This window comes from Lepidothrix coronata, unplaced genomic scaffold (assembly GCF_001604755.1).
Source record: "Lepidothrix coronata isolate B3197 unplaced genomic scaffold, Lepidothrix_coronata-1.0 Scaffold223, whole genome shotgun sequence".
NCBI lineage: Eukaryota > Metazoa > Chordata > Aves > Passeriformes > Pipridae > Lepidothrix > Lepidothrix coronata.
This window is the reverse complement of record NW_016690403.1, coordinates 1,148,207-1,175,186: the sequence shown is the minus strand read 5'-3', so window position 1 is coordinate 1,175,186 and position 26,980 is coordinate 1,148,207. Positions and strand designations below refer to the sequence as shown.

The 26,980-nt window shown below is 37.0% G+C and overlaps 1 long non-coding RNA gene across 1 annotated transcript in view; it reads left to right on the top strand.

Annotated features, from left to right (window-relative positions):
- The window catches only part of LOC108506627, an 81,563-nt gene that overhangs the window by 22,409 nt on the left and 32,174 nt on the right, over positions 1-26,980 (top strand). The gene's annotated exons all lie outside the window — the stretch shown is intronic.

The following is a 26,980-nucleotide window of genomic DNA, read 5'->3' as shown; positions in this document are numbered from 1 at the left end:
GCATGAATGGAATTCTGGAGATTCAGGTCTCCACCAGATGAGAATGGTAATAGCAGCAGCAGAACAAGTTATACTTCTCTTTACCTTTGCGTGTATTTTAAAGAAAAGGGGAAAGAAATCAAATAATGCAAACGTTCTGAAATAGTCCTTACTTGGATGCTTTTCATCTCTTCCCAGAATTAATATTAGTTCAGAGAAAACAAATACCTGATGTAATCCCCCTATCAGTTCCATGACTATATTTTCTATTCTTTGTAGTTTCTGTGCTGTTTGTATTCTAGAGACTTCTAGTCTCTAGAAAGAAGGAAAAGAAAAGGTTAAAAAAATTATCACACACAAGAGACTCGTTCCTGTACCAAGAGTTCTTGTCAGGTCCCTTTCAGAGCTGCAAGGGCTGTCACCCACTCCATGCTGTAGCCTGGCATTTAAAAGCTTTTAGATTTGCCTCTTGACATTTCCTACTCTATTTGACTTGTTCAGCTATATTTTCTTCAGAAGAATATATGAGGAACTCATTCTTTTTCTGCCTGTATTCTATTTAAGGTGTCTAAACTCTGGTTCTCTGTGAAATATGCTACATTTTTTTTTCTCTGTTATGAAACATTATTTTCAAATCTCAGGATTTTAGCATTTAAGTAATACTAAGATTCTTGAAATATGTTATTAAAAAGAGAGTAGGATTCTTTCAATTTTCCCTGCAATGCCATATTAAATGAGAAGAGGTCTTATTGTACAGCTTTATTTAAAATATGCTAATGAAGATGGCTTCTCTACTAAAATATGCATTTTCCAAATTATCAGGCAGAAGCATTCTGTATGAAGTACCTACTTTTACATTTTAAAATGTAATTGGAGCTTGGTCAAAACTAGCTGAAGTTGAAAAGAAAAAGAAGAAAAACAGGCAAGTATAGTAAGAAAGAGAAGAAAAGAAAATGCAGTATGTGCTGCTATTTGGATTCTTTGATGACTATTTCCTTTTCTGGTTTTTGATAGAAAGTTTGACTTGCATAGAAAAGCTCTCTGGATTTCTGTCAGTGGCCTCTTTTCTTCATCCTTTAGAGGTTAAATACTTTTGGGCTATAGTTTAGACAAGTGTCTACAAGTTTGACAAGAGCCCTTCAAAGCAGCAACTACAGTGGACTCCAACCATGTAGGGCAGCAAGAGGTCATATAAATTGTGTGAATTGATCAGATCAGGATATAAAAGAAAGTAGACAGTGGGATTTTCTGGAACTTGGGCTCTTCTGTTAAGTTCCTACGGCAAGAACTGATTTCATCCCTCTTGTTCTCCCAGGATCGGAAAAGTTAGGATGGATAACAAGGAACTTTATGGGGCATCATGGGCAGCCAATTAGAATGATTAGAAGCATAGCTGCCTACACATCATTGGTATTCCATGCATGCAGACACTTTCAGAGGACAATTCGATATGAAGAATCCATAAAAACGCTCAGAGCCTGAAATTAGGTAGGTAGGAGGGAGAGTTCATCTAATCTCAGCATAGCTGCTGGTGCTTTGCTTTTCTGGCCATCTCTGTGAATTTTGGTGCCATTATATTCTTGTGAACACAGAGGTAATCATCACATGGGTAAACACAGAGTGCAATTATCAAGTTTGTTGATCTTACAGGAATTACAGATCACAGAGAGTAAAAGTAAATTACTAGTCAGGCAGTTAGGAAGTAAATTCTTCTGGGGAGTTGACAGCAGAATTGTGCTTTATAGATGCAGAGCCTACTGTAAGCATTATGAACAAGACTTATATGTTAGGGTGAAGTCAAATGAATTCATTTAAAGCTGTTGAGCTGCTGAAGAGATTAGCACAGATAGCTATTGTATATATTTATGCAGCTTGTTAGCCTTCCCATCTGAACACAGAGGGATTTAAATTCCTCTTTTGATCACATAAGGAGAGGTGCTTTCCCAGGAGGTCTCATTAGACTGGATTGTTTCAGCATTAGTCACACATTTCTTTAGTGGGTCTTTTGCTGGTTGTAGAAACTTCACTGATGATAGATGGAGTAAACCAGAGGAGATTTCAGCAATGTTGTGCCTACTTAATTAATCTTGGTTGTTGCTCTAGAACTGCATAGCTGCTAGGGTAATAATAAGACTAAGCAGAAGGTTTTTGTGTAGAAAATGCCCATCCACAAATATCTCAGGATGTCTAATGCAATATAATTAGACTCTGAAAAGGCTATAAATGGCATGGTAATTGAACCACTATGAAAATTAACAGGAACAAAACAAAACCACAAGATAATGATTTTGTGCCTTCAAATCCAAAGTTTTGATGTAAAATTGAATTCTTTTTTATAGAGTTTTGTTACAAGGAGAACATCAGAGCCTGCAAAGATGCAGATGTGCATGATAGCTTAAAGTCCTTGTATGGCATCAATGCCTAGAAGACCCATATGACACAGATGCTGTATTCTGCCAGACACTGTGTAAACAAAACTTAACGAATTATCTGTTTCTTTATGAACGATAACAATGCCTGTTCTTTGAAGTTTTCATCAAGAATTTGTATTATTATGTAAAGGCAACAGTCCTGTAACAATGTAAAAACTAATAATGGAAAAAGGAGAATCTGAAGGCACACTTCTTTCCTACAGGCAGCAGTGTAAACCTCGCTCATTTGTAAATTGTGTGCCTGTGACCAAGATTTCAGGCTTTCTGTAATTGGGGTAGTGCTTCTTTTACTCACAGCTGGTAAGCTACCAAAAGCAATATGAATGAATTAGTCTGCCTTGCTGTATGAGATATTAAATTTCATGTGCTAGTTTGTGAACCAAAGCCAATCTGTAATTTATTTGAACTAAATCACTGTTCCCTCAACTTCCTTTGTAGGCCCTTGAATAGTTTCCACAGTAGCTGCTGACTCTTAAGTAGGAATTTAGGCTACGGCAATAAGATTGTTCTTAGTTTAAAATGAATCACAAAGCTGAGGTTTGAACTCAAAGGAAGAACACTTTGATTTGTAGATTTTCCTCTACAAATTTTTCAGTTAAAAAGCTAATTGGTATGCTATTTAAACAGGTAAAATCTTTTTATGTCCTTTTCCAAGATGCTGTGTGTGGACAACTTATATGCAGACGCTCATACATGAACATAGTGTGACTCCTTGGATTTAGTGGATAGTATCACTTGGTGGATCACATGGAGTGGGTCAGCACAGCTGCAGTCACAGCTTAAACTGCAGAGGGCAGAAGAGAAAGCAAAGATGCCTGTCACTGTTCTGCCTGCATTATGTAAGTGTGGTCTCTCAGCTTGACGCTGCTCTTTACTCTTGTTATTTTGAAGTCTAAAACATACTCTGATTTTGCCTAATGCATTTCTTCATTACAGAGTAAGATGATGCTCTGTTTTCACAACTTTCTTTCAGAATGGTTTTAAGACCTCTCTCATCTTGCTAAGATATGTAAATGTATATAGGAGCAAAAAAAGTAAAATATAGACAAAACTCTTGAACTCCAAGCAAAGCAAGAAGTAACAATAGATCTCTCAAGCCAAAGGGTCAGTGTTCTTGTGATAGATCCACTTTCCTTTCTGGTTGTTGAGCCCCCAACTAACTTTTGATCTTGACCATTACCTCAGAGCAGAATGAGGTGAGGTGCTTTTATACATCTGGGCTATGCAGGGCACAGGTACTGACCTGCATGGACAAATGACAGTTGCTTGCCTTACGAGGCTCTCAAATGCTATCCCAAGAACTTAGGCAGGTAGTGCTGACTGTTCTAAGCTTGTGTTTTAAGCTGAAACTTCTTGGTGTGTCCATAGAAACAACTAAAAAGGAGTACTAGGGGATAAAAACAGAGACTCCTCTTGTGCGCCAGTAATTGCCCAAAAGACATAATTGTGTTTAATTTTGTGCCTGACGTTTATGACAATGATACTATATTAAATGTAATTTCTTCCTTATATCAAGTTAATAAAAAGAAATCCCTTTAAAATGGGAAGAAAAGACTATGTCATTTAAATACCTTTTAACTTTAGTTCACTGTGTCTGTGTCCCAAATTAAGGGACTGCTGTTTTTTCAGTACCTGCACTGGTTGAAGATGATTCCTTACAGGGTGCATCTCAATAGCTTCCATTACAGTACACTGGCTAGCCTGGTCTTTCTTGCTGGTTGGCATAATTTGAAGCTTCCATAAGAATTATTAGAGTTCAGATTCTCAGAAGTGCTCAGCTTCTTGCAGGCTTATACTGTTCTTTCTGACAGCTTGTTTCTGTACCTGCACTAGTGGGGCTGTGAAGGCCTAAGGAGCAAAAGGGCTTTTTTTGGTCAAGATTAGAATGAACTTTGCTGGTAACACTAAAGGTATTTTGGGGGAATATCCCCTCTCTGCTTCTAAGATGATGCTGGTGTAATGTTGATTTGCTTTGAGGCAGAACAGAGACTTTCAGGTTATATTTCCACTGTAAACTGCTGGGAATATTTGTCAGAATATATTTGACAGAAGTGGTCTGTGTTGCTGAGTTAAAGGAAAGAACAGTTTGGGGAATGACAAGTAGGTAAACTGAAGACTGAGTAAGCGTTTCCAGCTGAGAGATAATATTAGGTGAGGATCTAGTGACTAGAAGGACTAGAAAAGTGCAACATTCAGAGCAACAAAAGATAACACTTTAATTCAGTGAGGTCTATATTTAGACATTATCTGATTGGAAGCATTCTGTCACCTCATAAATCACTAGAGAACGTTGAATCCATCATGAAAAAGCATGAAATATTAAGGCACATGGTTGGAAGAAAAGTCTAGTTATGCTTCATCTAGCACTGAACCAGCTGTAATAAGGAGAAAGGGTGAACTAACTGGAGCAGGTGGCTGGAACACACGGGTTCCTAGGTGCCTTTGTCAAGCTATTTAACTCCTTTTAATCTTAGCTAATTCCCCTCTAAAACAGCAGGGTAGGGGTCAGGTATTTATCCTTCTTCGTTAGGCATTATCATTGAATTGCCATAAATGTTCACAGCGGGCGTAGGTTTGCCCTGAATATTCAAGAAGGCGTCTTTCTTTTTTGCTAATGTGAAATTATGTATCTTTCTGTGTTAGAAAAAATCACATGCATAGAAAAGGTCTCAAAAGACAGTGTGGAGTGGAGAGCCAGGGGATGGCTCTGGATGACTACTCAGCCAGTGGGAGAAGCTTCTGAACAGCAGTTCTCAGGAAACAGGCTGAAAATAAGCAACCAAATAGCATCTCAGCCATGGACCCAGACAGAGAAAGGGTCAGACTTTTAATAATATTGAAATTCAATATGGACATAAAACGTGCATCATTTTTCCTACTTTGTCTATCAAGACTGCATTCCTACTCATTCACATTTAATGAGTACAGCCTGAGAAATATCGCAGCATAAAACCCAAGACACCTTCAGTCCCATGGCAATTAAACGTTCATTAGCAAATCTGTATTTTATCCATGTGTGAGCAGCAGGTGAAGGTATCATCTGGCTTATTATGATAGTGTTTAAAAGAAATGTCACATCTACTTTTTAAGGAATTTTTCTCGTTAGGTTTTGAGTACAAATGAGTATTAAGCTTGGCTGCAGTACTTTGTGGGGAGGAGCAGTGAAGAAGTCAGGTAAATTTTGAAGCCAATTCAAGGTTGCTACAGGCTCCAAAATTAAACAGAGGAGGGAGGTGAATAAAAACTGATTTATTTTATTAAGTTCTTCAGTCTAGCTGGTGCAGTTAGCACGTGGTAAGTGGAAAGCTGTACTGTATAGTACTTGTTATGTTATAGGAACCATGAAACACAGTTCTGGAAATCCCCAGTTCATGGAAATGCTTAGTGTGCACTTTGCATGGGATGTAGTTTATTTTATTTCTAGTGCTCGCTAACGTAATCCAGAAAAATAATTAGTGCCCAGACAGCATCACAGTATCACTCATCTCTACTGCTGAATGATAACAGAATTTACCCAGTACTCACTAAAGATTGTGCCTAAGGATACAGCCTACCCCTCTGATATTTAAAACAAGCAGGAAAGAGAATTCTCAGTATCCGTGGGCTTGTTGATGTTGTACTTTAGATGCATCAACTAAGCAAGCAGCAGCACCGAAATGTAACAACAAAAGCAGCACAATTTACCATTCTTCTGAATACAACACCCACTCATCCCTTGCAGAGATCACTGGGCCCACTTGGTCTTCAAGCAATGTCTGTATGAAATTGCACAGGGAGATGAATATTGGAAACTGCTGTGGAAAACCCAAGCACTTAGCTAAGTCTCTGAGGAATCACAAACAACGAAAGAAGAAGTGAATGTGAATATAAATATAAATACTAGGGTATAATTCATCTATTACATTATTGTATTGTGTGGCTGTAGATGTTCTGCTGGCATAGAATGCAGAACATATAATGAATGACAACTTTGGTCCAAAAGACAGTGTGATATATGAGACATCACCAGAGAAGTGAAACAAGCTAACAGATGCAGAGTGAGTGGAGGACAGGTTAAAAACTGCTAGGATATGGCTATTGGTAGAGTTCATTGCCAATCCAGTACATCAGTCACAGCCAGTTGTGTTTAAAATTAACTCTTTTAAATTAGCAATCCATGTATGCTGCAGCTGCTGGGAAATGGTACATGAGGTAGAGATATCTGTAATCCTTCTCTTTCAACTGAAAGCTGGTATTTTAATATCAGTTCTTATGATGCTCATGTTATTGTGTTATTGGTCTGAATGAACAAATGAACAAATCTTAAATAGTTTAAAATCACATTAGTCTAGCAGCCTTGATCATTGGAGGGCTGCGAATTAATGATTTACAAGCAGTTAATCTGTGCCATCTAGGAAGGTGTGAAACCATTTGTTTTCTAGATTGCAATCTATTAGATTTTGGCCAAGATTAATACAAAAATGATTAAGTTTACTGTAGATGCTGCTGCTCACTGTAACAGTGAACAGTGAACTGATGAATTAATATCTAATGTGATTTTCTATACCCTTACCAAATCAAAGGAAAGGTGACATTGCAAGATATTCATACACTAATTCTTCCTTCGGAAAGAAAATAGTATAGAGGTCTAACAATGCCACATTCTCCTGCAGGGACAGACAGGCACAATGGCAATGGCACAGAGTACCTTGCTGTAATGGAGAGAAATTCCCATTGCTTTCTTCCAGGGGAAGAGTTCACCTGGATGAGATAGAGTACTTACACTTGAGGCGCTCAGTCACAGGAATCTTAAAATGTGGCTTCATTTGTGGGAATTTGCTGCTGATTTGCCTGGTGAGGGTTGGATGGCAAGGCAGCAGTGCGAGCTTCTTGCTGCTACAATGCCAGGGGAAGGCTACTTCTTGACCTCTCTTAAAATCATGGCTGATAACTCCTCTGAGGATAGGACAGATACAAGAAAAGACCTTGATAGGAAGGTTTTTTAGCTCAAATTGTGTTACAATGGACTAGATCAAGAAAAGCTGTCCTGGACAGAGAATAAGCACCTGCAGGTATGTGGAAGAAAGATTAAAAAAATCGTAACTGAAAGAGCTGGACTGTGCAGCAAACTAGCTTGGCAACTTAAATTCTTGTCCCTTTATTTAATTCCTACTCCCTACCCAATGGTAGTGGCTTTGTTAAATCATCGAAAATCCCAGAATCCCAAAGTAAGGAAGCAAAACCTGACAAGAGGAAATTTTTCTATGTTCCTTGTGCTAGACTTCAGCAGGCATTATTCAAATAAAATCCCCAAGGTCCCGAAAATGCATTAGACAGACTAACTATGAATCTTGCCCTTACCTCCTTGTGCTGCTTAAGTTGTTGCTGGCAACAAAGATCAATGATTTATCTTTTCTGTTTATTCACATTTTTGGCATAATTAAATCCTTGAGTCTCTGGTTTTGTCATGGAGCCATGGCAATTGCCTTTAGTTTTTACCGTCTTATGACCACATATAAAAGAAGTAATTGGAGATAAGGTACCATGATAGATTCCAATATCACCCATCATAAAATGTGAATGGCACCAAGGTAATTTATATTCCTCAGTTTGCAAGATACGTCAATAGTTGAAAGAAATAGATATGTTGTAGAAGTACTGAAAAGAATAGGAAAGAGAAAGATTTGAAAAAATGAGGCAAACATGGAATGAGAGTAGGGTATAAAATTCTTTGAAGTAAATGTTAATCCGTGTAAATTTGTGTGACAAAGGACTAGATTTAAAAACCCCCACAAAGAACAGCAAATCAAAACCAAACCCCAAGTGTTCCTTGCTATGCATAGATTATCATTTCAATATTCCAAGCAGACATTGGCGTACATGAAATTGCCTTCTGGGAATATTGACTTGGCTTAATTTACTTGTGTTATATCTGTAATTGAAATGGGGAGGAAGAATTTCATGTACTGATTTCCCAAAGGGCCCATAACAAATGTCATTACTCAGATTCAAAATTACGTGGTAATGTATGATTTTAGCACTGTCTTTAGATGTCACTGGTTGGCAATTATTTGTCTAGTATGATACAGGTGTAAAGTATAAATCTACTTGATATAATGCTCAATATTTTTCCATTTATTTCTTCATAATTTCCTGAGATCAAATATTTTAATGTGGGCATCTGACACTTTAAAAGGCAATTAAAATTTTTTTCAAAGATTCTAGATTTATCCTGAATTTTTGGAATCATATGACAGATACTTATGATCCCAGAGGCTTGCACACTGATTCAGAAATAGAACAGGAAGGTTCTTAAGACTTTAGTTTTAATTATTGTGTATGGGAAGAAGACATTTAACAAATGGGAGCAGTGAGAGCCCTAGTGGTGGAGGCTGGACTAAGCAACCCATGGGATGGAAGGGGCGGTGCTCTGGTAGGAGAGGGTAGCACTGATGCACGAGACCTTGCTGCTGGTCTGGTCCTAGAGGAGAAGGGGAAGAAAAAGGAAGCTAGAAATTGTTATTTGTATGCTATAAATATATATCTAAACAGACCATTCTTTCTGCATTTCTAAGATGGTGTGCATTGTTCATGCAGCACGTAAACAACACACTCCTGTCATCTGTCATAGTACAATGACTGGGCGATCTCGGTGCTCTGTCTGGGAACTCAGGGCTACTAAACTGAATACTAGAAGGACATACAAATCGTTCTTTAAATACTCCAAAATGCTGTCATTTTGTCAACTTGTTTGTCATGAGTTCATGTGCAGTCAGCACCTATGGAGAAGATGGGAATTGAACTCTACCACGCAATTTAACGCAGTGTGTCTGAGTGGAATGTGCTTTCCAAAGCCCTGCAACAGACAAGCTTGTTTCAGATTTTACTTTTATTGATGTCCTAGTGGTGGAGCTCATTCTTTTTGAATTTTTAAGCAGAGGCTTTAAGCAATTTCCAAGTGATAATAACGTGAAAGTTTTTCAGTGAAGCCTCTTCCTCCATTGAAATATTTTTATATTACTTTTTTTTTTTTTACAGGTGAATTTCTGTGGAATGGTTCCACTTCAGTGGAGTTTGTTATTTCTCTATGGAATATTATCATATTCTCATAATTTTAATAAAAATTTAATTCCATTGCTTTCTGTAGGCTTCCTGTAGGCACCTGACAAAACTTGTACTTCCAGGTCTTGTGAGATCCAGGTTTTCCTTGCGGAGCCATTTATGCATCTAGAGTACCTATCCCATGATGTATTTATAGTCTCTTATGGCTCAAATCCTGTAGTATGTCATGGGAAATGGACTGTAATTAGTGTGTCCCATCTCTAGGGTGAAAGAGAGCTAAAGATACTGAAAACACAATTCCCACAGATTCACATCCCATAATTTCCTGATCATATTTGAAAAAAAAAATCATAACTGAGTGGTTTTGAATGATTTTTAAAGATTTGGGGGCAGAAAAAGAAATTATATCTGCCTTCTTTGTTCTGTTTCTGCGTGTAATGGAGAGATGTTTCAGAATATGTTATACATACAGTATTTCGTGACCTTGCCTGAAAAAGTCTTTATCTGAATTTCTTGCAAATACAAAACCAAAGCTCTTCTCCCTGATGCTCAGAACATCATTTACTGTCATCTTCTGCTGTGTACGTGCTGTTGCAGAGCTGACAACCAGCATTGACTCAACAGGGGCAGTGTGCATATACATCAAGACTTCATTCTTCGCTTTGCATCAGCCAAATTACTTACACACTTGATCTGAAACATGGCAAATTATTGGGGAGTTAAGTTTCTAGTTCTGTCCAGTCTCTGCTTTCTGTGCAGGCTGTCAAAATAAATAACAATACCAGATTTCATGAAGATTTTCTGTTGTTAAATCTCCCTCTCAAAGATATTTCGTCTCCTAAGATGAGGATAAGATAGAAGCATATCAACCCATTTTTAGGTTATTTGTGTGTTAAATAAAATAGAGACAGATATGGTAATTCATTTAAAGTTTCAAGGTTGTTTTATACTAATATGGCATTACTTGTTATCTTTAAATAATTCTCATAATCACTTTTTGCCTAATAATCCCTGATTGCACTTGACTTTTAAGTTTACCTTTCCTGATTAGAAAGCCAGCTTCATCAAGTCAAAAACAGGAGTCAGGAACAAAATTATCCTATAGTTAATTGCTTGAGGGGAAGGAAAAAGGTGTGGGGCAGTAACATGTGGAAGCGAGGAGAACCTGAGACTGTCTTTAATGGATGCTTGCAACAAGAGCTCCATTTTACTGATGCCTAATTCTTCTTGGGTAGAGACAGTAGGGAGCAAACTTATCTGGTGTGGACTGTCTGAGTTTGTGGATAAAAAAGTTAATCTACTTTTCTAGTCCTTTGCGTGATAAATTTCTGTAAGATGTTCTAAAAACATATACATGTAACTCCTTGAAAGAAATTAAGAAGGGAATTAAAATGGAGTCAATTCATTTTCAAGAGTCAGATATTAAGGTACAAACTGCTAACTGTGAGAAATCTTTAGAAAAGCACTAAAAAAACCCCAACCCATCCTGTATTTCTCCTTGAACTTCCAAAAGCTGTTTTTAGCATCTCCTTTAGCAGATGTTCTCATATCCAAAAAAAGCTTGCTCATATTAAGTGAGTAGAGTTATTTAACTAAATTACATGGACTGTCCATTTGCCATTCTCCAGTAATTGTCTAAAATAAATATACCTGCCTTCCACTCTTTGCTAAACATTTTTGCCTCCAACTAGAGAGGGACTTGCTGAAATAAATAAATTAGTTTGCAGGGAAAAGCCAGCACCCAGCAGCATTTATTATGGCACCTGAAAGTCAATAGTGCATGCTATTTTTCCTGAAAGTTAATGAAACATACAATCAGAATTCTCTTCTCGTCGTTTTTGGGGGTTTTAACTATGAAGTATATGCACTGTGCAAGCACAACAGTTAAGCAGAACCATGTCACTACTCAGAATTGGAGCCATTCATATGCTAAGAAACACACAGACTTTTAGGTCATTTCTGTTTCAAAGTACCTGTATCCAAAGCTGTTTTCTTTGATGATAAACAGTGCTTTTGTTTGAAACTACATGAACTTTAAGGTGGATAGTATTGGCATTTTCATTTTCCTGTATTTCTTATTCTCCTCTTAAAAGAAAAAAGAAACCACAATGTTTTTTAAGTAGACTGAACATAATTTGTCCTGTTTGATATTCCTTTTTTTTTATCTGTAAGATGATATGTGGCCAAAAAAAAATTATTTTAAAACTCTGTTATGCAAAACTTCTCTTTAATGGAATTATTATAAGGGTATTGATGTTAATGAACATGTTAAGGCAGTGGAGACTTTGAGAGACAGAAGCAATAATTCACATCTTGCAGCATTTCCTCAAAAACATGGCAAATGAGTGAAAGAAAAGAGAGATGTCCACAAAGATCTTCATATGTGATTGCAATGTAAGGATTACCAAAGATAGATCAAAAGTGGTTGTATTAAAATCCAGTTATTTTGGAAACCAGAATAATTTCACGAAAGGATGACAATTAAAAGCACTTAAATTGTAATAATTACATCTGCTTTGTCAAAAGTTTGTGAGTTGTATGAGTTCACAGACCCCCTGAGCCTCACTTGGACAGCACAGTTTAAGGATCAGACAGAGGTTGAAGAGATACTGAAGGCAGCAGTCTGTCACCTATTGCACCTTTTTGTCTGTCCATCCTGTTATGCCTCTTAATTTATAAATAAGAGGGCCAGATGGCAATCTCTTATTAGTATTGTTCTTTTGTTGTCTACATTGAGTTTTAGCTTCTTATGCAAATTGAAAACTTACCTATAATTTTGTTCTTGTCCTCAGGAACTGTTGTTTTTAATTTTAAAATGCAGTTTTTACCAGTCTGTTTGATTCTATGTTGTACTTCTGGCTGTAGTATCATGTTTCATGTTGCATTAAAACTTGCAAGTGTGAAGACATCTCTGCCCTAGCAGATGTTTTCAGACACGATGCCCTTTTCAGTGTTTATACCAACAGAGCTTAAGGCAAGTTACGAAGGAGAAGACTCCAGAAGGGCTTCCTTCACTGTCTTCCCCCGTGCCCCGTGTCTCTTTTAAAGATGCTTGCCACACTGCAGATGTGTATGACTGGACTTGACTAACCCTAAGGAAATCCGAGTTTGTTTAACTTTCAAATAAATGCAAGTGTTCCTAAACTGATACTGTTTCCCAAGTAAGCCACAATGCATTATGTTGTGTCATGAGAGGAACCATAAGTGGGTGAAGTGCTCCTTACCATCTAATACTGGGTCATTAAAAGCATTGCATTTTTCATATGCACTCACTGCTTAGAAATAATTGGCATTTTATCTAAATGTTGAAAAAAGCAAATCCAATATGACCCACATATAAGGAGTGAGCTTAACTTCTAGGCAGGGACATAAAAAAGGGCACGTCAAAGTGCTCAACAGCCCCTCTCTGGGCTCCCCTCAGAAAGGATGGGCTGTTTGAGAGTGGGTTGTTTACTCCTGGGTGAGCTCTTACTGGCAAATTCAAGCTGCATGGTTGTGAGCAGGTTAAGAGTATGTTTAGACTTGTCCAGATGCAGCCCTGAGCTACAAAGAGTCACTTGGGCATCTGATAAATGCTAATATTCATCAATCCTCAAAATATTCTTGGCTCTTACATTGATTTTAGCATCATCATAGCTGTTCTACAGGACAGAGAATTTAATGAGAATTGTGTGTTGTTTGACCTTCTCTAGAGGATATGCTCCTCAGAAACCTAAAATGACACACAGTCATTATCCATTATAGAAATTTCTTTGAAGAAATAGTTCATATTCATAATGTAATATATTATCATCTCAAATTGTAGAGGTTTTTTTATCTTTTCTTGGTGCAGAAAATGTGGCATATTTAGCAGCTTCCCCAATTGTTTTTTTAATTGCTATCTATTACAGGTCACCAAACAGATGTTGACAGTACTATTGTGCATTTGACAGAAAGTTCAGGATTTAGGATGTTCTTGAGGAATAACTACATTGGTCGTTTATGTTAAAGAGGTTAACAATGTTTGGATACAACTCCTTACTTGCCAGCTGGGACCAAAAAGTCAGTCTCTATATAAATGGAAAAGCTTCCTTTCCCAAGAAAGCAAATACTTGGGAAGAAATCCTCAGAGCTGCTTTTGATTTTTATTGCTAAAATTTTGCTTTTTGAAATTATATTCCTACAATGTAAATCATCTTATTTTCTAGAGAAGTAGATTCAACTTCTAATCAACAGTTCAACACTCTATCAAGAATTGTACTTTCTTATCTCATTATCTCAGTTCTAATCTGGATACCAATGAGTAAACAGAGGCAAAGATCAATTAGTGCTCATTGCCCTTTGTCTGTGTAAGAGATTCTAATTTCTACAGTTAGTATTTTCTAAATGATCTCAGCACTAGAAAAAGATTTTACTGGGCTGTACTCTTTGAAATGTCTCCCAGCATTAGAATTACCATTTTTCACAACTTGCATTAAAAACAAAGCAAACCCTCAAATCATTAATGTATTTCCAATCATTGATTTTGTTATTATTTTTACTTTTTCCCAGTTAAAGTATTTTATCATCCTTAATATTTTATCCATGCCTTTGAATAAAGTCATAAACCATCTAAAAATTACATACTTTATTTGATTTTTTTGTTTTCTTTTTGTTTTTCCATACAGAAAAAAAAGTACTTGCCTACGTGGTTCCTCAGTAACAGTCAATTGGTGTTAAAAGTTAGCTTTTTAAACGGACATTGTCCAAAATCTCTATGTCCTTCAGCTGTTGTTTCAAATGCCTCAGCTAATTTTGTAGCCATCTACACTGCCAACAACACTTGGTAATTTTCAATGGCTAAGTCCCTCATAATCCTTTCTGTGTCATCTTAAATTATTTGAACTGCTGCTTAGCATTGTGCTGTCAGCAGTTTTGTAACTCTTTTCATTGATTCTACCAGCTAAATTGTTCCTGTAGAGCGTATCAGGACATAAAAATAGACTGGAAATACAAACCAGCGTAAGAGTGTTACCTAAACACTCATCCCTAAAGAGTTACATGCAGGTTTCATAATGCCTTTGCCATAGATTAACTGCAAATCTTTATAGTGTTTCCCAGACAGTTTTTTGAAGGACAGAAGCAACTCAAGCCCCCTTGAGAACTATATCATGATATACAGTAATCAGACAGTAGTCACTGTTGCAATGTGCCTGCATTATGCAGCATGGGGCCTCCTGTCACGTCTAGGTTAATGTACCTGAGCAATGTGAGCAATGCCCAGTGCTACATGTTATCATTTTTCTATGCAAAAGTTCCTTGGGAATTGATCCTAATTTTTCATAAATGTATAATGTAAATTCTAGATACCCGTGGGGTTTAGCTAATTTAAGTTGTACCAGAGGGTACTCTCTTTTTCCTGTGGCTTCATAATTTTTTGGAGAAGAATACCTAACATAGTATGAAGCACAAACAGTTAACTATATGTTTTATGCTCACTTCATTGAAGAATTAATTGAAGTAATATGATGTTTCTGAGAGTTTAATTTTTAGGTTTTTAATATGGTATAAAAGATTTCTGCAGTCTTTAAACTTATTGAATGTGTCTAACAGTACAGTTAAATGGAAAAATAAGTCAGTATTTCTGGGGGAAAATTTTTTTTGGAACTCAGTGATGTTTTTTCTATATTCTCTATTTTCCTAAATTAATTTCTCGTGTTTATTGGCAAGTATGTCTTAAAGCAATGTTAACTTTTGTGCTTTTGTTTATCATAGGAATTAATAACAAACAAAAGGCAAACCTGAAATCTTTTCCCTTGCCACCTTAGAGCAACTAAGCCATATTCCCTCTCACATACTGCTGAACGTTTGACTGTAGTAGACTAATATAGGACTAAATGTGTGACGTATCTGAGTTTCAAAGAAACAGCATAGTGAAGTGTGTCATGGTTTGTTCATCCTTTGACCTTTGGGTTGGAACAATCAATAAGGGAGTCAAATTACTGTCAATGATATCTGGTTGTTTTCCTCTATAAGAAATACCTTTCATACTTCAGTTTTTGCTGGGTGTACTTTATTGACTTTTTCACATAAACACTATTTAATATAGGCCAAGGGAAATAGCTTTTAGCTATAAACCAGACATACCAGTGTTAAGAATTAACTGCCCAGTTCCTCCGCTGAGAAACAGAACAAAGGAGGAGACTGGCTCAGATATATATGCTCAAGCTTTTCCAATATTACACGCAGTTGCAGTTTTCTATTGTTTCATGTTGAGAGTTTATTAATATTGCAGTTCATGTTAGGCTTAGCTTTAGCATTTGTTTTTGTTTTGTTTCTAATCTCATATAAATGCCCAAGGAATTTTAAAACAGTTCTAGTCCCTCCTGTGGGATAGGGACCTGAATTTTTTCAATCGGTAATCAATGGTGAGAACATTTCTTCAAATAATATCTGTTCCAGCTCTCAGGCAGAAGTGAAGCCTGATTATTATAACTTAGTTTTACTGTTACAAGTCCCTGTCTGTGAACAGGTCGCAGTTGCTGCAGTACAGGTGCCTCCCTTGACGGAACTTGGTGAAGGACGACATGCAAGGGACAGATGTGCTCTTCTCAGACTTCTTTTGAGGCTCTTTCCAGATTTTTTTTTTGTTGAATTTCTGTTTGTATTCTTTCTACTAAACTCAGATTGAAGGTCTGGTTTTTCTTTTTACTTCTGCTTCAAAAGATATCTCACTTTTCCTTTTTTCTGCTACATCCAAATCTCATGTCCTTGTGTTGGGTAGATTCTCCAGACACAATTTGTGTGCCTACTTATGACATATTAGCTGTGGTTAACATACCAGGAACCATGGTTTGACAGCAGTGTTGAGAACCCATTATGAATGTTTGGGGATCTTATCTTGACCTAATTCTTGTCAGTGCCATAACCTGCAGGAGTGTGCGTTCTTGAGGCTGGTCTCCAATTTAGTCTTCTGTAAAAGAAATCCGGTTTGTACATGCTGAGAGCACTCTGCAAGGCACAACAAAGCATGCTCGGCTTCAAGAACATTTTGCTTTAGAAGTTCATTCCTGAGTCAAACTAAAAACATAGTGTGGGTACAGGAATGGATTTTATATATGTATGGTACTCTTTTGTGCTCTGAAGTTGTTCTTTTCCTCCAGTAAGATTAAATTTCTACTAACATTTCTGCTATCTTTATGTTGCTTACATAACAATACAGTTTTATCTGAGAAGATAACACTTCATGCTCTTGGTTCTAGAAGTCTTTGCTCAAATTCTCCTGTTGTCTCATTTAGTTTGACAAAATTCAGTTCATTGCCTACGGTCCAAAGTGTGTCATCAGTCACAGGATGGTAACCCAACCAGATGGGAGATGCTACATGCTTTAGGCGGTCTTCTTAATTTTCTTTTGTGCTCTTTGAATGTTATTCACTTATGTAGGATTAACTCTTAAGTATGTACTTTAAAAGATGTTCCTTTGATTAGATCAGAGTGAGTTTTGACAGAGTTCATTAAAGTCAGTGTGAGGCTTTTAATTGGTTTTTGGTGGGGTTTGATCAGGAACTTGGACTATTAACTTCTGAATCTCAAAAATAGTTTCTGTGTTTCAGAGAAAATTTATGTATTTGGTGCCTTCAACTTTATCTGTGTTCTGATAACCTTTCTGTGGATGTTATCTTACCCATTAATGCTGTCTCATTCACTCTATTTAAACTAAAGGACTAGAGACAGCAAAATGACCCAATGACAATTGGTTGCTTTTCTTTTATAGCACCTTTTTCTTGTTTCTTATCTCTTTTTGTAGTATTTTGTAGTTCTGTCTCCTGACAGTTCTCTGAAAAGTAACTCTTCTGAATTTATTTTCATTTCAAAAACCACAGAAACAGTTTCATGCAGCTCACAAGATATCTTTCCAGTCTGTAAATGCTTTGATATGGAATTAGATCTTTTTTAGATTAATGATCTGTCACATAGAATTCCAGCACAAATATTGTTGCATGCTCCTGTCCAATTCATCTTTTATCAGCCGAGCATTGCCATTGAGTCACTGTCATTTTCTACTTGTCTCTGTTTCTTATTCATGAAATCATTTGACAGATTATTAGTTCACTTCCTTAGTTTTATTTGCTGTTTTATTATCTTTAGAGAAGCAGTTAATAAAAAATATTATTTCTCTTCCTTGCTGCACTATAGTTTGTTTAGAATACCAAAACCACATAGACAAAGGTTGACATTTCAGCAATGCTTGCATTTAAAAAAAAGTCTTCTTACAGAAGTAATATTGGCTAGAGTAAACATAATTTGTTCCACCTTAGTACATGTTAAAAACTACCTCAAAAAAACCATTTGGCTACAGCCCTAAAAGCCTAAAGTACTGTGTCAACCAACTGGAGAAATAAACTGTAATAATGAAGAATTCATATTTTGTAATTTATTTTTTTTTTACATGGAGAGAATCTTTGAGTTTCTAACTTGTGAGTTTTTACCTCTGCTTAATTGAAGTACTTGCCTCACAAGTGCTTAGTATTCAAGCTGCATGTGTTATCCTGGTCAATAATGTTAATTAACTTTCTAGGCTCTGTAAGCCTACCTTTCTCAAAATAGGTTTAGACAGAAAGCTAGGAATTCTTGATTCGCTGGTTTTATTTTAGGCGGGGATTTTACAAAGCAAGTGAGATTTGACATTGTTATTGTTCTCACTTCAGGGGCTATTTTTCAGTTTAAATACAAACTCTGGGTGAAGAGACATCTATTTGGGTTGATTACTTGTACCCTCAGCCCTTGCAGCCGCGGGGATTTTGGAGGAGAGGCAGCTTCTCCTGCCAGCCTCTGCTGCGTGGCTGTGCAGTTGTGTTCCAGGGCAGCACAATCTCTGGAGGAGGGCAGAGGCTCTCAGCTCTTGTTGCAGCTGAGCAGCTCAGCCACTCCAGGCCTGTTTTCCCTCTGAGGACACAGCAGATGATCCTGGGGAGCAATAACACCTCAGGAACTGAGTGCTGCCGGCTGCGTCTAAGGGACCCCAGCAGTCTAACAGTGGCTGGTAGAAACAGGTTACTTTACTGTCTTTTTCCATGAAATGTCACATCATCCTATAGTTATTGTATAGGCTGAAAATTCTATACAACTTCAGGAAAGAAAGTGTTTCTGGATCTTCTTTTTTTCTACTGTATCTAGTACAGAAACATCCTGCCCCATTTCTGGAACCCAAAGAATTATCTTAATACAAGTAAGGATATAATAATACGTCTGTTAGAATATAATAATACATCTATTTTCTGGGCTTGCTGAGATGATTTTATCATCAAACTCTTCTGCGCTTGCATGAAAAGAAACTATGTGGTAGCCTCTTTCAACACTGAGGAATAATTATGTTTTTGTGGGAAGTAACTTCTCTCTATGTTCACATAAAAAAGATAACTGATGAAAAGGCTTATTAGAAGTTTCTCTGCCTTGTTAGACCTGATAATGTGCTTTATAATACAAACTGAATTCAAGAATAATATTCCCATGGTATTAAACCAGTCGAGAACTATTAATTTCTTAGTGTTTTTTTCCTATCTGCAGTCACTGTCTCTGTATGGGCTCCTCTGTCTGTATCTGTCAGTCTGCCAAATATGGCACTAAATGTATGTCCAGTAGACAGAACTGTTGTCAGTACCATATTGCTTTCACCTGTCAACTTCCTGGCTCATGTTTACTTCTTTTGAGCATAAATTGCTGTGGTTTGTTTCCTTCTCACATAGACTTCCCTGTATTATAATGCAGTACATTCTGATCCTTGGCTTGAGGTTGTGAGGAAGCAGATTGACTACTTTTGGAATGTGTGGAACTGATTTAAGGAACACTATCTTTTTAGATACCATGGCAGTAATTTATATTATTAATGGTTCAATACAGGGAAATAAGTTTCCCAAATTGTAGTTGCAAAGCAAGAGAAAATTGTCTCCTCGAGATCTTTTGATAGACTAGTTATCAGATTAGCAATCTGTTAGCAGCCTGGACTGTCATGAGCAGGAACCTACGCACAATATGAGCTGTCATTTATTCTTAGAAACAGAAAGAAAATGAAGAAAAAAAAACCTGAAGAATTTTCATGTCTCAAATAGTATTAAAGTTACCTTGTAATACTGGAACTATGCTCCATCAATGCCAGCATCCAGCCTTCAGCAAGGGCCATAGACAACAGGACTGTAAGAAGAGGAAAGCTACAACAAAACCAATCCAAACCTAGGATCCTAACAAAAGAAAAAAAGTCCTTTCCTTTGGCATATCCTTGAGCTCCTGCAGAGACAATAAGAAAATAAACAACATGTACTGGGCTTTCTGAGACGTGAGGTCCCAAATACTATCGGAGTGAACAGAATCGTGAAGTAGCAAAAATTTATTATTTTTTTTAGCTTTTATTTAGTTGAGAGCATTTGAAATGCAGGAATCTTGCTATTAGTACAGTCCTATCTTTCAAAACAGTATCTTATTTTCTAGGGGTTTTTGTTGTTGTCATTGTTTTGTTGTTTTTTTTTTAATGATGAACCCCTGACATGTCGATTTTACATCACATCAAGGTGTGACTTGGGTAGAACGTGGTTTACTGGTTAATTCTGGAAAACCATTCAAACCGTGTCTTCAGCAGGCAAGCCCTACTGGAATATTGCCAGATATCTAAATACTGCAGATATCAGCTGCTGAAAAGAGGTTGGAATTGGAGACTGCCAGCAGATTCCCCTGTATTGTTTATTTTTTTCTAACTCAAAATTGTCTCTGTAAGATGAACAAAAGTTCTGTAACACCTTTTGCCCCTCTCAAAAGTTGGCTTTGATTCCCGTTTCTAGAAATCACATCTCATAATCCCTCTTTTGTTTCATTCAAACTAGACAGTCTTGGCTATTCCCTGCAGATAAAAAAAAAAAAAAAAAAGTAAGGTGCATTTATAAAATGCTTCTTTTTCTACTGCTACATAGTCATTGTGAGCAATCAGTTTATTAAGCACTTGCAGAGTTAATATGAAAGTCTTTTACAGAGTCCAGTTTGAAATAGTTAACTTTGAGAGTGACTTTTGATCTGCCGGAACTACTATATTAGGTTTATGCTTTTGATAGCTACAAGAAGTATTCCATAGGCTGTGTGATTGGTCATTCTTTCCATTTCCTTACCTGATAGCTGAGATTGTTTTTTTTCAGAATTGCTTTGTGGTAAAATAAACTCAGTGAGAACTGTAAAAGCTATAAAGATTGTAAGAATCTTTAAAGAACCTCTACAAAATGTCTTCTTTTTCAAAATTTTTGTTCTTTGTATGCTCTCATTCCTGCTCTCCCAGCATATGGGAGAAGAACATTTCCTAGAATATGTTGGTGTGGCTTTTGAGCCATGGTGAGATTTGGTGTGCCCTGACACAGGTGATCATACAGTATCACTCTGAGTGCTGTTGAGTGATGCCTGGAAAGTCAGTTTGCTATGTAATTTACAGCTGGATGATCTTCCTGTATCTATGCAAACAAGTGATAGGACAGAATGGGACTGAAGCAGTGTATATTAATACTTAAATCTTCTTTGTTTCCTCACCTTCCCATGGGAGGTTTCATATTAGTTCTACGGTTTTCCAAGCTGTACTTTCACAACTCTGGAAACTGCAAACTACTTGCTATGGTCTGGGAATGAATTAAACCCCTCACTATCCTTTTACAGACAAATGTGGCTGAGATACGTGATTGGAAATCAAGGGAGATGAAAAATATAATGACTTATTTCATGAGAAACAGAGTTTGTAGGATGAAATTTCTTTTTAAAGTATTAACTTACATTTAAGATGAATATTTTAAGACAAAGTTTTTTTCCTTTTGTTGTTATGAAAAGATACTTTTCTCCAATGAGAACTTCAGGAAAATAGAACTCTTTATTCTTTTTTATATTTCTGTGGAAAGTAGTGCATAACACAAACCATGACTTGATGTGGCACAGAGGCACTAGGCAAACGAACAGACAAGGCTACAGTGCTTGCTGATAGCTTGGACTTGCAAACACAGTTATTGTGAGAGTTTTGACATTTACTTAATGGGCTAGGATTTCCTTTGTGCTTCATAATGCAGCAGCTGGACATGAGCTTTTCAAGGGCAGTAGAATAAACTGCTGTTATGTCCTGGCTTTTTTCCTCAAGTCCCCAAATACAAGGGATTTCAAAGAAGTATTTCAAAGTGATAAACTATTGCATAGAACATGTCAGCTCTTTTGGTTCTTAAACTCCTATAGCTTATGAAAATGGATAAAACTTTTTCCTGCAAAGATCTGTATGTCAGCTTCAGACTACCATGAATATTACAGTTAAATTATAAAGATCTGAAAAACAGATTGTATCTTGCGACAAGATAACCTTTACTCCAGGAATGCAAATGGATATCAGAGTAATATTTCATGCTTATGATTATATTCGTTTGGGTAATGTACACAAGTGTCCATTACGAAATTGTGGGGAAAGTCAATCTCAGTGTGCACAGACAGATTGATGCCACAGGCTGAGGGACAGAGGCAGTAATTTTAATGCCTGTCTATGTGTTTGTGTGGTAAGGCATTGGTAGAAGGAACCTGCTTCCCAGGACTTTTAGCTGTCAAGTAACAAAGACAGTGCTGTAGCACATGATTAAAGGAGAGGCACATTACGGTTCAGGTCTATTTCTGTGTGGCAAAGATTTGAGTTTTGTTGTACTACTGTGAATTGGTTCTTTTTTTTGGTCCATCACTTTGTCTGCCAGAAGTTCCCAGATGATTGACAAGTCCAAGGAGGACCAAGAAATTGGTGGGGTTTTTGGGGGGTTGAAGACTGAAAATTCAGTACATTTTCTTTCCAAGGACAGTGTTTGTCTGGTGTCATATCAAGAGGTCTGAAGGGACTGACATATTTTATGTGATGGTTTAATGACTGCTGAGTCCTTCGCTGAAGGTCAGTATGGAAAAATCTTGATTTTCTTGATCGGGAGTGAGAGAATGTGTTCATTTCCCGTTAGCTGTTAGATAACTGACTACATTCTCTTGGTAGTTATTTTCCAAACTTTTATGGTATTGCAGTGCAGTCCCTCAGTGACTGAAAAATTTCATTACTGCAGGCTTAGAAGAAATTAAATGAGAGATGTCAGGCTTTCATTGAAACATGTAAAATATGCATGTGCCTGCTGAATTTAGTAAGTACGGAAATATAATGTAAATAGCATGTTTTGATCTTTATTTCAATGGTCCTTAAGTACATTCACGTATTGCATTGCATTTATGATAGTCAGACTGTCATAACACTGTTAAACATAGAGTTCAGGATTATATGCTTGTAAAATGTGACTCAATTTGTTTGTTAAATTTCTTCTTTCTTAACACATGTTTGGTTTGGCACTGTGAATACTAAAGCTCTGTTTCATATCAGTAAAGCCACTTTGTTCTCCTCTTCTTTGACACTACCACAATGGCTAATTTATTTTATTATCTGTAAACATTTCTAATACTTCTGGGATATATTTGCCAAGCATTTTTCCGTTCTTTACTGCATTTTAAATGTCAGTGAGGCAGGTCAGTAAGAGACTGCTGCAGAGATTGGCAGTGTGACTTAAGTTGCCAGTGTCAGAATCTGTCTCCACCAAGACAGCAAACTGTTATATGTGCCCAGTAACTCTGAAAAAGGGTGCAGAGTAACTCCGTGGAGAAAACAGAAGAAAACTCCCCAACAAACAACCCAAAAGCCACTATGTGTATTATAATTAAAAACTACATTTCTTTCTTAAAGAATTTGTGGTCTAGAATGATAAGACTGGAGTGGCAAGAAGAGTCTGCAGTTATCTCCTATATAGTAGCAATGAAGGCAATGAACGGGAAGTTGTTTCACCAAATGTATCATTTGAAGTAACCAGCTATGACCAATATTTAGTTTATCAGTTTATCCAGAGCATCTCCTGGTGTAGCATTTGAACAAAATCAATCATATCCCAGTCTGAGGCAGGTGAATTGAATTTTACATACCTTGGAATCTGAACTATATTGTATTTATGAGCTGAGCAGACAGAAAGTTGGTGTTATTAGAAGGTCATTCAGCTGAAAACCATACATATAATAGGTGACCCTTTACCAGACAACTGCTGTTTAGCTACTGACTGGATATTCATTTAAATATTTTCAAGTGTTTTTTCTCCAAGTGGATGAGCAAGAAAATAAATGAAGAGTAAAATACAGATGTTCAAATATATATGGCTCATTAATTAGGTGTATTGCAGCAGCTTTCAATATTATTCAGCAAATAACAATTTAAAATGAGGATTGTATTTTAAGAGAAAATTTTGTATTCTTTAAACGTGACAGTTTCCTACATCAATTAATTCAGTAATCAAAAATCTACATTTTAGAAATCATTGCTCCTCTCACTTCCCATGAGCAGAATGCATGATTTCTTTTTCCATTTCAGTTATTGAATAAGCTCTACTGCAAATGTAACATTACTCTTTCATTCCAAATGAATGGATCCCTGTGTTGTCTCAACTTTTAATGAGAAGGTACTCTCTGTGATTTTGACAAGAAAATTTATGTATGCATGGGAGTTTGAAGAAGAAAAAAGATTAAATTGAAAGGTTAGAGTAATCTCATTAAGTTTGTCATTAAGTCTTGAAGACTGAAACACTGACTAGGTCTAAGCTGCCTGAGTTTGGCCATAAAATACCCACTCACTGGGTGGGTCCAAGTGTACTTTCCAGGCTGGAGGAGGCTGGACATTTTTGATCATTAGCAGTGGGTTAGTTGTGTGCCAGGTACCCTTCTGTGTCTCTCTGAAGGCAGAAGGAAGAACAGGAACCCACTGTACTAGACTTGCACAGTGCTGGTGTCTCACCACTGATATTGAAAGAGTTTAATAGTGTTATTATCAATATTATTGATGTTTCTCCAGTTGCTGTGTTTTTGGTAATAGAACAGTCTTTGTTCTACATCTGTGTAGTAACCAAATGTATTAAATTACCAACCTTATTAACCCCCACAGAAGTATAAAACCCTGCCATCAGCAGCAAAGAAAGTACTAATTTACTGGTGTTCTCTTTCTCTCTGATTTTTCCAGGTCAGAAATTACATTAAAGGTGTGTTAATTTGACATTCAACTCATGCTTTTCAGTACGCTTAAAAATCCATCCACAGCCCATTGGCTTCTCTAAACTCTGTTGGTCCTGCCAAGCCTTGTTCTGCTTTCAGATTATTGTTTAATCAATTACAATCTCGACTTCTCTGTACAAAAAAAAAAAGCAAAAGCTTGTGTAGAAAATCGGTTGTATACATCAATTAAAGTATAGCCTAGACTGCATTTAGTTATGAGACTTGACAAGGTCAAATATTTATTTAGAATGTTAATATGGGAACACATTTCTGGTAGGCTGTTACAGCTGACTTGGAGCTGTGGTGATTGCAAGGGCTTTTTGGCTCATTGCTGTATTGGTTTGATGCTGATTTAACCCTTTAAATTCAGCTGAATTGCACTGATTTACAGAGATCATAGTGAGAGCTGAGGAAGACATCATTAATAAAACCAATTACAATTTTAAAATGGCAGGCAAATGCTGAACTGTCCCTTTTAAGAGGACTGCATTGTCAGGTTGTGATCCCTTTCTGAGTCATGGCAGAGAGGAAACCGGCAGAGCTATCATTTTATTGCTGAAAATACTGACCAGTTCATCTGTGTGATCACAACAGAATCTGTAATCCTGCTATTGGCATACTGATACACTCACTGGGTGAAGTGGTGTATGACCTTAATCGGTAGAAATATTCTAGTTAGTAACCTTTAATAAAATAATTCTATGTGCACATTCAAAGCCTCTGAATGTACGGAAGTTTCAGATGGATGCTCTTTCTGGCTTGGTCATTGCCAACAGAAATGAGCACTAGGTAGCAGAGTTTGAAAAATTCCTAGAAAACAACTTTCTCAAATTACCTCCAGCTTCCTCATTGACCAAACATGAGGAATAAACTTCTGTGGAGTTGCAAGTCAGAGCAGAAGCTGTTACTGAATCGTGCAGTGAGGGTTATTAGGGCACTTGGTTGATTATAAATAATACAGCCTCACTAGACTGTTGTCTTTACAAATATGTTTCTAAATTGCTGTTAAAATGCTCCTGTTCAGCCCCACATTATCCTGAGCTGTAGCTGTGGAACTGCAGGAAGGACTTGCCCAGCTGCAGCTGAGCTGTGGGGGGGGTGGTGGCAGCAGGTGAGGGCTTGACACATCTCTGCCTCAGTCTCAGCTTTCAAGAAAAAATTTTGTGATTGTCAGTTAAAATGAAGGTGGAAGTTGAGAGAAAAGAAATTATCTGTAACTTGAGAAATATGATGCAAGTCAATCATCACAATGTCATGTAGAAACCTGATACCAGTTCTGTAAAGTAACTTCTCAGCAGAGCCACACTTTACAAAATATGTCACTTTTTAAGACAGAAGCAGGACATGTCATTTCAGCTGGTGTAATGTACTGTAACATTTAATTTAATGTTTAAAGTCCATGTAGTATCATTGCCTTGTGTCAGGACACTAACCCTTCACATTAATAGACTTGGCAAAGAGAAGTAAAGGTGTTTCCACTGGCAAATACTGAATGTGTGGGGAATAAATTCTGTAGTGACCTGTCATGCAACTCAGTAGTGTCAAATACAGTTTTCCTTAGCAGACAGTGACAGTGATTTCGGAGCTCGTAGAGAGTATCAGAGAGAAAGAGAGTCGTCTGCCCCTACCTGAGTTCTGCTTTCAGAGTGCTGACATAATGGGAATGAATGGACTTGTGTGGGGATTCTGTGTTGGGACATCGGCAAAGGTGCACAATACAATTTTATGTTGTGTCATGTCACTTTCTTTAAAAATAGTCAGGTTATTTCATTTTGGCACAATCCCAGCGAGAGAAATGTCTGATTTCCTTCCCATTGTAGGAAAACCTGTTTTCTTCAAGTCCCAGACAGACTGTTCCCTAATTATGTAAATATATAAAATGTCCCTGAGGAGAGAAAAGTCACTTTGTCAAAACAATAACTTAATGGTGTGTATGTACTCTCCCTCTATCACTTCTATACTACCTTTTCTCTCTTTGTTAATTACAAAAAGTTCTGTTAGTCTTCTTCATGCTATAATGCCATCTTTGTTTCTACAATTGTCCCTAATTCACTGTTCACTTTTGGAATGCGTTGGTCTGGAGAGGTTGCAGTGTCTTGGTCAGTGGAGATACTGAAACCCAGCTGGACACCACTCTGGTGGTGTGGTGCTGTTCCTGCCTGAACACGTGGTGTAGGGCAACTCCAGAGGTCACACCAACCTCAACCATTTTGTGATTCTGTTTTTAAATCATAATTTTGTCAGCTTGGGTTCCTCTCAAAGCCTCATGATCTTAACTTTATATCAAATCCAATAGCCACCTGTAGTTGTGTGACCTTGCTGATGTTTTCTTGCATGTTTTTTTTCCCAATGAAAGTTGTCTTTTTCTCAGAAGTGAAATTTTAGTTCTGAGAAAAAGCTTCTGTAATCTGTCTGTATGAAAAAAATTATCTACAAAAATTTGGTCATGAGCAGAATTAGTT